Source organism: Silene latifolia, chromosome 1 (assembly GCF_048544455.1).
Source record: "Silene latifolia isolate original U9 population chromosome 1, ASM4854445v1, whole genome shotgun sequence".
Lineage (NCBI taxonomy): Eukaryota > Viridiplantae > Streptophyta > Magnoliopsida > Caryophyllales > Caryophyllaceae > Silene > Silene latifolia.
In genome coordinates, this window is record NC_133526.1 from 163562038 (window position 1) to 163572977 (window position 10940).

Below are 10940 nucleotides of genomic sequence, written 5' to 3' on the forward strand. Positions count from 1 at the left end.
CCTGAACGACTCCTATGATGACAAATCAAACATATAAAAATACAGAAAAAGGATACCTGAGAAGTGTTTTTCTCCCATTTTATCAGCTGCAACATAATTTGTCGACGATAAGCAATCAAGTCCCAAAAACAAAAAAAAAAGGCAGAAAATTAAGATAAAATGGCAGCCCGAAAGAAGTACATATCCTCCACCAGGGTCCAAGCAGTCTTCATTGTTAGTGATTCTGTTGACTGGACTAGGGATATTCAAGTTGTTCCCATAATTCTTCCCTGAGTGTATTAACGCTAATGTGCTTTTCTTAAAGACAGGGTGCATTTCCCACATAACGGTTTAGCATGGGTGCATTTAGGGTATCATTACAAAATCCGTCTACAACGGGTAATGTAAAGTCGGTCGAATCTCTTAAAACATAGGACAGAAATGACAGAATTTTAAGATAAAATGGCAGAAAATTTAAGATAAAACATATATGGATTATCAAGTCCATTAAACTCACTTTGTAATGTTTCTTGTCCGTCCACAAATCAGTATTGAACATTGCACCTTCCGAAACTTCATGACATATACTCCGATCAAAACTATTCAAGCAACATATGATATTGAAAATGATATTAAAATAATTAACATTAAGCAAAAAATAACACAAAAATATATAACAAACTAACATGTTTGGTTCTTTGAGGACATCCTTCACTTGATAGGAAACAAACGATGGCGTTGACGCGCTTGTAACCATTGGTGCTCGGTATCTGATTTGCAACATTGACTATCTGTGAACAACAAACAATCAACAAAAATACTTGTATGAATATCTTAGATTGTGACTTCTAGACTGAATTAAAATAAAAAATGGCGACCATACAATATCCTCCACATAAGTATTATATTCCTCCACAGCTTTCTTATCATTTTTCTTATATTTTCTGAGAGAGTCCAAAATGTAGTTCTTCTCCTCCTTGAGATTAGACACACAAGCTAACCAATGGTTACCATCTTTGCCGATTGTGAAAAAAAACTACATAAAAGCAAAATGATTTACATAGGTAAGTAACTAGGATATGCATGGTAATTAGTATTTTATGCATATATTATCACAGTTTGGACATTAGTAACTTTACCTTCTCAATAGTAGCTCCATCTTTTGGCGTGTAGTGCATCTTAAGATGAGGGCACCAAACAAAGTTTACCTCGTTAACCTTTAATTGTGGCTTAGCATACTGACAAATTAAAAAAATAAGTTAATAAACTATACTAACAAATATATGACATTTGTTTTTTCTTTTGGAACATAGTTGAGATGACATATTATTCATCACAAAAATGAAGTAAAAAAGGGAAAAGTAAAAGTAAATTCAAAATGTACTACTTAGATACATACCCTCACTGTTGAAGGCAAGTACAGAATATATGGTCGATTATATGTACACATCACACCAAACATGTCAATCACCTACAAATGTAAATATTGTTACAAAATTTTGATCACCTATCTGGTCGATTAAATGAAAAATGTTTATATACTAACCGTATCCCTTATCCATTGACGATTTTGCAAACTTTTCATTGCTTTTCGGCAGACATTCATCCATTCAGTGGCCACGATAATTTCATCCAAATACCTACAAACCAATACAATTAGCACAACTTCTAAAACAAAAATCAAACAAATATGTAATAAAAGTTTAGAAATTACTTGTCATCCTTGCGGGCATTGATTACCCGAGCCAATATTTCTGTGTCTAACAACTGACATTGACGGGTATCCTTGGTGGCACCTCTGGGATTCTTTCTTAGATTTTGGAAGTCTTGATTACCAGCAAAAGACAACAACTCATAGCATGCCCTTGTACCAAAAACCTTAACTTGGTTGTTCTACAAAACAAGGAACATTGATTTATACTACTCATATACATACAAGTAAATAAATAGGGAAAAACATTGTAAAACAGCTTACATCTTGGAGTCCCAACACACAAGTCCTTCTTTCTCCTTTGTATTTCTCCAACAACCGTATGAGGTAAATTCTTGAATCACTTCCATTACCAAGATTTGACCTCAGAATAATCTCCTCTGGCTTCATGTCACGGACAGCCACTATAGACGGCATTTTCTTGAGCAAGCATTTAATAACAAAGTCTTTCTGCATAGGACATATAAATTCAAACATTTCTCAAAAATGCAACTAATATTAATATCGTATGATAGCATCAACAAAACAAGTAGGCTGAAATGTGGATACCGTAGGCTCAATACTTGGTGCAAAATTTACCATCTCTGGCCTCATCAAATGTAAGATTTCCAACTTCTTTGTTAGGAAGTTGAAACACATTGCAAATGGCTTCTCAGAAACTATAGGTACAAAGATCTGCAAATGTATAATATTTGTTCTTAAAAAATGTCTATATCAGAAAACCATACAAGAAGGTTAGCAAATGTAAATACTTACCAAAGATGCCCCCGTAAAATTGTCATCAATTTGAGAACTTACTTCACTAGACAGTGGGAGATACAACCTAGAAGGTGAAGTATGCGCTCTAATTGTTTCACATTTATTCAAAACGCAACACCAGGCATGTATCACTTGTTTAGGCACTATATCACCTGATACTAGCATCTTCAAATTTGCTCGAGTAACTGAAATGTCTGTACCAATTTTGAACAGGATCTCACTACATACATAATTGTTCAATCAAAATGAAATGAGAAAATAAATTAAGAAAAGTAATGACTGTATCTACCTAACTATAAATATGAAATGAAGAATTGTTTGGAATGTATCTAGCAAGAAATTTGAAGTACCGTACAAACTGTCATCGAGAAAATTCTGAAAATACATAGTCCAGTGCTTCTCTCTCATTTTTATTCACCTTGCTGTCAAGTCTGATACTTCTTTGAAGAAAAGGAGATCGAAAAGCTCTGTCCCGAACTCTAACCCTCTTAGCCCTTGTTGGTTCATCCGGGGGCAAAGAAAAAAAAGTGGTACAACTTCAAGTGGCTCCACATTTACATTTATATTTAAAGCATCATCAACGATCTTTTGCAAAACATCTTCTTGTGATTCTGAGCTAATAACTAGTGGGAATTCAGTTGGGGTCAAGGGATCAGGTGATGGACACACAGGAGGAGTAAACACTGGTGGGGAGTCGTGTATAAGCCTTGGCGATCGACGAAATGAGGTTCCCGCTTGTGCTGTTTTCTCAACATTCAACGGTTCAGACTCCTCCTTTTGTGACTCAGATTCCACAAGGATAGGAGAAGTTGACTTAGACAATTTTTCGGATGGAACAGATTCTGCTTTCTTCAGACGCACCATGATGGAATCCACAAGGTTAGCAGATTTTGCTTTCTTTACAACGTTTTCATCTACAACGTGTAAACCATCACACATATTTTTAACATCTTCTTCTGATTCTGAGCTTAGTAGTTTGAATGAAGGTGGTGTAAAAGCTGATGGGGAGTGGTGTGTAAACCTTGGTGATCGACGGATTGAGGTTGAAGCTTCTGCTCTTTTCTCAAAATTCAGCGGTTCAAACAAGTCCTTTTGTGACTGAGAGACCAGAAGGATAGGAGAAGTTGACTTTGGCAAGTCTGGAGCTGGAGTCTTGGAATCGAAAAGGTTAACTGATTTTGATTTCTTCAGAACATTACTCTCCATATGTTCGTCTGCAATGTGTAAACCATCCTCGTGTAACTTTTTCTCAAGAACTTGATGTGGTTCTGAACTTTGAAGTTTACACGAAGGGGACTGGTGTGTAAACCTTGGTGATCGACGGAACAAAGTTGAAGCTTTAGCTGTTTTATCAATATTCAACGGTTCACACAACTCCTCTTGTGACTGGCAGAAACCGATAGTAGATTTCGCTTTCTTGTTAACATTACTTTGAACATTAACCTAAATTCGTTTTCCCAAGGCGCTTTCTAATTTTACAACAAATGCCCACAACTCATCTTCAGATTCAAATGACTTGCCATTTAGCTTAGACCATGGATTAGATTTCTGACTGTCATGTTCATCTTCATTAGAAACTGCTTCCTTTTCTTTATCTTTTTTCAGTGTCATCTGTTGGTCGTGATGAAGGACAACATGCACCAAGAGCTTCATCCATTAAAGCTAGATGTTGTAAAAGTTTAGAGTCAGGGTGAACAACTTTGGCTGCTTCCAAAGAATTTGTGAACATTGCATAAGAATCTGCAAGAATAGTTGCGGATTCTCGCCCAGAACCTTGATAGCATTTCTCTGCTTAGTATCGGTCGACCAGCCTTTGAGGAAGCCTTCGATTCATCACCGGACTCTGTTTTTGCTGATTAGAATACTCAGGCACTGCTGATGGAACAATGAAACTTATCTCCTTAACTACATCCTTGACAATCCGAGGAAGAACAGCTTCTGTTCCAAACCCATCTTGCATCTCAATCTTAAGCCTCTCTGAAATTTTAACTTTTGTCCAATTTGCTAGCGTGGGGAAGACACGAGGAACTGAGAAAAACTTGTAGGACACCCTATCTAAATAACAAAAGACAAAAACCATGATGGGACCTCCAAACCAATCATTCTTCGAACTTCTCCACGAGTCAACACTTTCAATAAACTGTTTTCTGGTAAACCCACTCCAGTTTAACATTTGAACAGATGAAACATCCTTAAGACATTTCAGGACTCGAAGACTTGCAAGGGTCCCCTTTACACCCATAAGAAAAGTAGAAACAACAAATACAATGAAGTTCCTTTTAAACTGCTCCCCGCCCTCCTTTTGCGTGATAAGCAGACTAAGGATGTCCTTAGTCTCCACTGTGCCCGCTTCTTTATCAAATTGTTTCATCCAACTACTCTTCAACTCAAGAAAATCCTTATCTTTATCATTTAAGGAAGCTATTTGAACTTCATTTCCACTGATTGGAATACCGGTTGTCAAATGAATATCTTCATCTGTTATATGAAACTGACCTTTCATATAAGAGCAAGACGCAGAATTAAAACGGGTAACAAGCCAATGACCAAGAGCACCCGGCACCATATCTGTCTTGAGAGTGAGAAGGCCACCAAATCCCATGTCTTTAATATCAGATACTTGTTTCTCACTTAAACCACTGTTGATAAATGACATCAGCATTTTAGGAGACATACGAGTACGTAGAAAACAATGTCCACCACCATCATCATCATTTCTCTTCCTTTTACTGGTTTTCTTACATAGTTTTGCCTCAGTAATAGCTTGTTCTTTGCTTGTACTCGCACCATGATTGCTGATCGTTAAATCCATCATTTCTGTATATGTAAAACAAGAGATTAGTGTTGTAGGAAAGTGTATGGGAATGCCCAAAGTCGTGAACCCGACAACTACTTTCTTTACCTTATATGTAGCTTCCCTAAGATGTGTAACTAGCAGCTCAAAACAGTGTATATACCTCCAAACAGATAAAACAAGGTAAAAGATAAATAGCCAAGTTTATCTTCTATCTCCATATTATATTGCTTTATCTTGTAGTTGTATATCTAGCACATTAAGACAATGTATGTAGCTGATCAAATATGTGTGTCTAGCAGTTTAGATAAGTGTATGTAACTGCCAAAAGTCGTGTATCTCAGAACTAAGAACAGTGTATGTAGCAGGCTGAAGATGTGTAACTACTGACTCGACAAAGTGTATGTATCTTAAAACAGATCAACAGGGTAAAGGATATCTAGCCAACTTTGTCTTCAAGGTCTATATCTATCAGATCAAAAACAGTGTATGTAAATGCCCAAAGTCGTGTAACTAGCAGCTCAAAACAGTATATATATCTTGAAAAAAATAAACAGAGTAAAAGCTATCTAGCCAAGTTTATCATCTATCTCCAGATTATATTGCGTTATCTTGTGGGTGTGTAGCTAGCACATTCAAACAGTGTATGTAGCTAATTAAATATGTGTGTCTAGAAGTTTAGAAAAGTGTATGTAACTGCCAAAAGTCATGTATCTCAGAACTAAGGTAAGTCTATCTAGCTGGCAAAACAGTGTATGTAGCAGCCAGAAGATGTGTAACTAGTGACTTCAAAAAGTGTATGTATCTTAAAACAAATCAATAGAGAAAGGTTATCTAGCCAACTTTATCTTATGGGTGTGTATCTGCCAGATCTAAAACAGTGTATGCAGCTGATTTAAGATTGTGTACCTAGTTATTAACTAAAGCAGAACTCGTTAGTAATAGAGAGGGGAGAAAGTGTATCTAGCTAGGTGAAGGTGTGTGTCTAGCAACATCAACAAAATGTAAACAATTAAGAGCGGCAGAATACAAAAAGAAAAGTAGGGGGCCGGGGTATCATAAAAAATGTAACAAAATAAAATTGTAACAACAGAAGGAAGTATAACAGATGTAAAAGTCAATGAAACTCATAAGTAAAGAACATTGCATTTGAAAATACATAACAAGTTCATAGAAAAAGTGAACCATTCCATATTGAAAATAAAGTACAGGGATTACATTAAATTTAATATTATCCAAAATGTTAAACTAAGAAGGTTGACAAAGACATCGATTATAATTAATAAACAAGTAGACAGCTACCTAAAGGGCCACATTAAAACCTAAACATGCAAAACCCTAATTACAAAAAGTGGGAACACATGAGCTATATATACAACATCAAAGGTAAATCAAGAAAGGATATGTTGTCACGAGTGACTAGTAAGTCCGCAAAATGCCAATGGCTCTATCTCGTTCCTCACTAGAAGCAAAATAAAGCATGCAACGACTCATTCACTTTGGCGTGTGCAACATCATCAAGAACAAGAAGATGAGTACTCTGAGAAGGATTTTTTGCTTGCTGAAAATGCACTAAGAATTTGGCAATCATATCATCCGTTAAGAAACATTTGCATGTTTGGAAGACTATTCTAGGACCCCTACGAATAATGCGAACACCATTCACATCATTTATGTCTACAAAGAAGCCAATAAGCCATGCTAACACCAGTGCACTTGGGTGTATCGAAAACAGATTGAGCCCAATTTTGACATACGAGCGCCATATGTGCTTTATCTTCATGAAGATCAATTTTAGAGAAGATTTTATGCATAAGATCTTGATTATTAAACACAGAATCATATGCTTGATAGTGACGGCCAGTCACTATAACGTCCTTTAACGGAGAAAAACAGAAACCCATAGCTAATTGTTTCTCACTGACATAAAGGGCACAAAACAACTGTTGATCCTCATCAAGAAGATTGACAACACAACCATTGCACCAAGTTGCCATACTTGGATATGAAACAACTGAAAATAGAACTATTAGTGACACAAAAAATTACGAAAATGTGTGTAAGCGACGTATATAAAAAATGGACTAAAAAGTGTATATAGCCACCTAAATGTGTGTTTCTAGAAGCATTTCAAACTGTATCTAGCAACCCAAACAAAAGTTAACAGGGGTGTATCTAGCTTGAGAATTGAGTGTATATACCTATGTGAAGGATTGTATCTAGGGTGAGCAAATAAATTGCGGGGTTTGTATATAGACGACGCTTTTGGTTTTGGTTCATTGAGTCAAAGGTAAAATACATTGTCCATGGTGGCCAATATTTTCTCACAACAGACAGGAATACAAAAAACAAATGAAAAAGAAAAGTAAGGCAAAAATCAACATTGTAAACAATGTCTAACAATGACAAAGTAAAGTGTATATAGCCAGCTAAAGGTGTGTTTCTAAAAGCATTTCAAACTGTATCTACGTACCCCAAGACAAAAATACAGAGAATGAGATGAAATCTGAGTAAATATATAAGTTAATAGGGTGTATCTAGCATAACGAATGAGTGTATACGACAACATAAAGGATTCTATGTAGCTTGACAAGATAAACTCAGGCTTTCACTACCTAGGTTCCAGACAATCAGATTTCGAAAAATAATCGGAACTAAAATTGTATCAACAAATGCACAGCAATAAAGGATTGAACAGTTGTACCAACTAATAGCTTGTGAAAATGAAAATTTAACATTATTATAATAATGAAAAAGGGAAAAATAATCACAACTGCAGTTGAACAATGAAAATCGGGAAAAATTAGGGTTGCAAAAGGGGAAACATACGATGAAGGATCGAAGAAAGATATGCCGTCACCGTCGCGCAGAAGCGACGTAGAGCCGTCACCGTCGCAGAGAAGACGAAGATCCGTCGCCGTCCTCGTTAGTTATGAGAGAGAGTGAGAGTGAGTTTTAGTTGGAGAAAGGAAAATGACGGGAGTGTCTAAATCTGATTGAGTAAGGGGTTGGGATTTTTAGTTCGCACAGTTCGCACCGAACTTTAGGTTCGCACAGGATCCTATTTCTATATATATATATATGTATATATATATATATATATATGTATATATATATATATATATATTATATATATAGAGTGAGCATCCGGTGAGTCCAGCTTCTTAGATGAGTCCGTCCTATAAATTAGGACCATTGGATCAACAAGATCCAAGAGCTCTTGTGCAGCCACGTCAACCCCTCAAATCAACCCAAAAACAAAGCACCAGCAGTTGTTCTTATTTACGTTCCCCAAATTTGAAAAATCTTTCTCTTTCTACCAAAATTCCAAAAAAAACCTAAAAAATCCTTCAAATTCAACAAAAAAGCTGCTCATATAGATCGAAAAGTCAAAATCAAACAAGCGTCCTATCATCTATCTCATTTATTGAACACAAAATGAAGAGGTAAAAAATCGTTCCTTTCGATTGTTCATATTATTAGCATCAATTGAATGTTTCATAATGTGCGATTTGTTAAATCGCGATTAATGATGCACGATTCATAAAGTGTTTCGTATTATAACATTATTTTTATATTGTTTATATATGTTTATAATGTTTTTAAAAAAATTAGGGTTAATGATTTATGGAAACTGAGTAATTGAAATTCGATTTTGTTTTGCTCGCTATTGATTTTCTTGTTTGTTCATATTTTAGTTTTCCCCTAAAAATTAGGGTTAATGATTTGTAGAAATTGAAAAATTACTACTCATTTTTGTTTTGCTCGCTGTTGAATTTTGTGTTTCTTCATGTTCAACTATTCGCCAAAAAATTATAGTTAATGATTTTTAGAAACCGAGTAATTAATGTTCATTTTTTTTGGCGGTATTGTTTTCTGTGCTCTTCATTTTTAGTTTTCGCCACAAAATTATGCTTAGTATTATGAATAAAGTGAGAGATTGATGTTCGCCTTTTTTTTCTTATTCGTATTGAACTTTAACAGTCTTTTTTTTTTCTGATTCGTATTGAACTGTAACTGTTACAGTGACATTGGTACTGTGACAATATTACTGTGGAACTGTTACTGTGACACTGTTATTGTGTCTTTGTTACTGTTTTTTCTCTTTTGTATATATTATGCTGTTAGTTTTTGGTGTAGATTAGTCATTGAACTGAACTTGTAAAATTGTTGTAATATCATCCTTTCAATGCTCTAATACTATAACTTGTTTAAATTATTCTTTTTTTTACTGAATTTTCCTTTAAAAGTGAACTTTTTTTTTACAATACTCTTAGCACTATATTGTTATTGTAATAGAGTTACTATATCTATGTTACATTATTAATATGTTGCTGAAAATGTGAGATGCAGTAGCGGATCAGAATGAGTAGTAAGCTAAAGATGTTTGTCATAAGGATAATCAGGAGTGGGAGTACATATTTATGGAGAAGCGATCAGAATGAGTAGTAAACTAATGTGACTAATTTGATAAGTAATGTTTTTCCCATGTTATAACTTGTATGAAGAGTGATTTTATTGAATAGCTTATTTTATTTAATTGAATAGCTTGTTTTATTTCATAGAGTAAGGTGTGTTACTCTATCGGATAAGTAGTTTAAGAATCAATCAAATACGGAAAAAATACTGCACCAATTTATTTTAATAAGGATTTCCAGTGTTGGAGTAATTAACTAGTGTTATTCTATATAATAACTAGTCTTACTCAAATATGTGACTTGTTTGAGTGTTGGATAAAAAATGCGACTATAGAAGAACAAGTATGAATAACAAGTGTTACTTGATGAAATTTGGTATGATGAGGCACTTCGGCAATTCAGACATCTGATATGCAGTAGAAATGACCATAAGATGTCCTAGACCATTTGGGTCAGTTGAGAGTGTACCATCAGTGTAAAATCCATGGTCGAGATTCTAATTATTGTTGAGAGAATTCATGTGTAGGCCTGAATTTGAGGAAGAATGACCCTTCATTTCTTTGACTTTAGAATCGCGTGCCTCATGAGCCATAGATGTCGAACTCCGATATTGATGTAAATTATGAGTATTTAGTTTTAATCGGTTATGAAAGCCAAGTAGCTCAAATGGTAGAGCATTGTGCAATGCACAAGATGTGGGTTCGACTCCCATGTTGGCCATTGAATACATGTGTTACATTAAAGACTAACTTGTGTTACTTTAAGAGTAAACTATTGTTACATTAATACTAACTTGTGTTACATTAATACTAACTTGTGTTACTTTAAGGACATTCTATTGCTACATTAAAGACTAACTTGTGTTACTTGTCTTGGCTTTATGGAATTCATGTTCATCAGTTTCTTATCTCAACTAGAGCTTGAATTTATGGAATTCATGTTTTCACCATTGTGTGTGACTTGATTAATTGTAAAATTTGATCCTTTGTTAGTCTTGTATGAAGAGACTAGGAAAAATACGTGACATTCCATATAAATTTCTTTTTGATGTTAAGATATGCTATTAGCTCATGGTTTTACTTTCCCGTGAATCTTATATGAGACCGTCTCGCACATGTGAGTATGTGACCAACTCAAATTCGTATGCATTGGTTTCCAAATATAAAGCAGTCTGATACAAGTATTTTGTTATCTTAATTTTAGAAGTTCTTCTGCTTGTGGAAAGATGCAATTGCAAAAATAGGTTACCTGCAATTTGTGATGATGCTGACATTTGGAG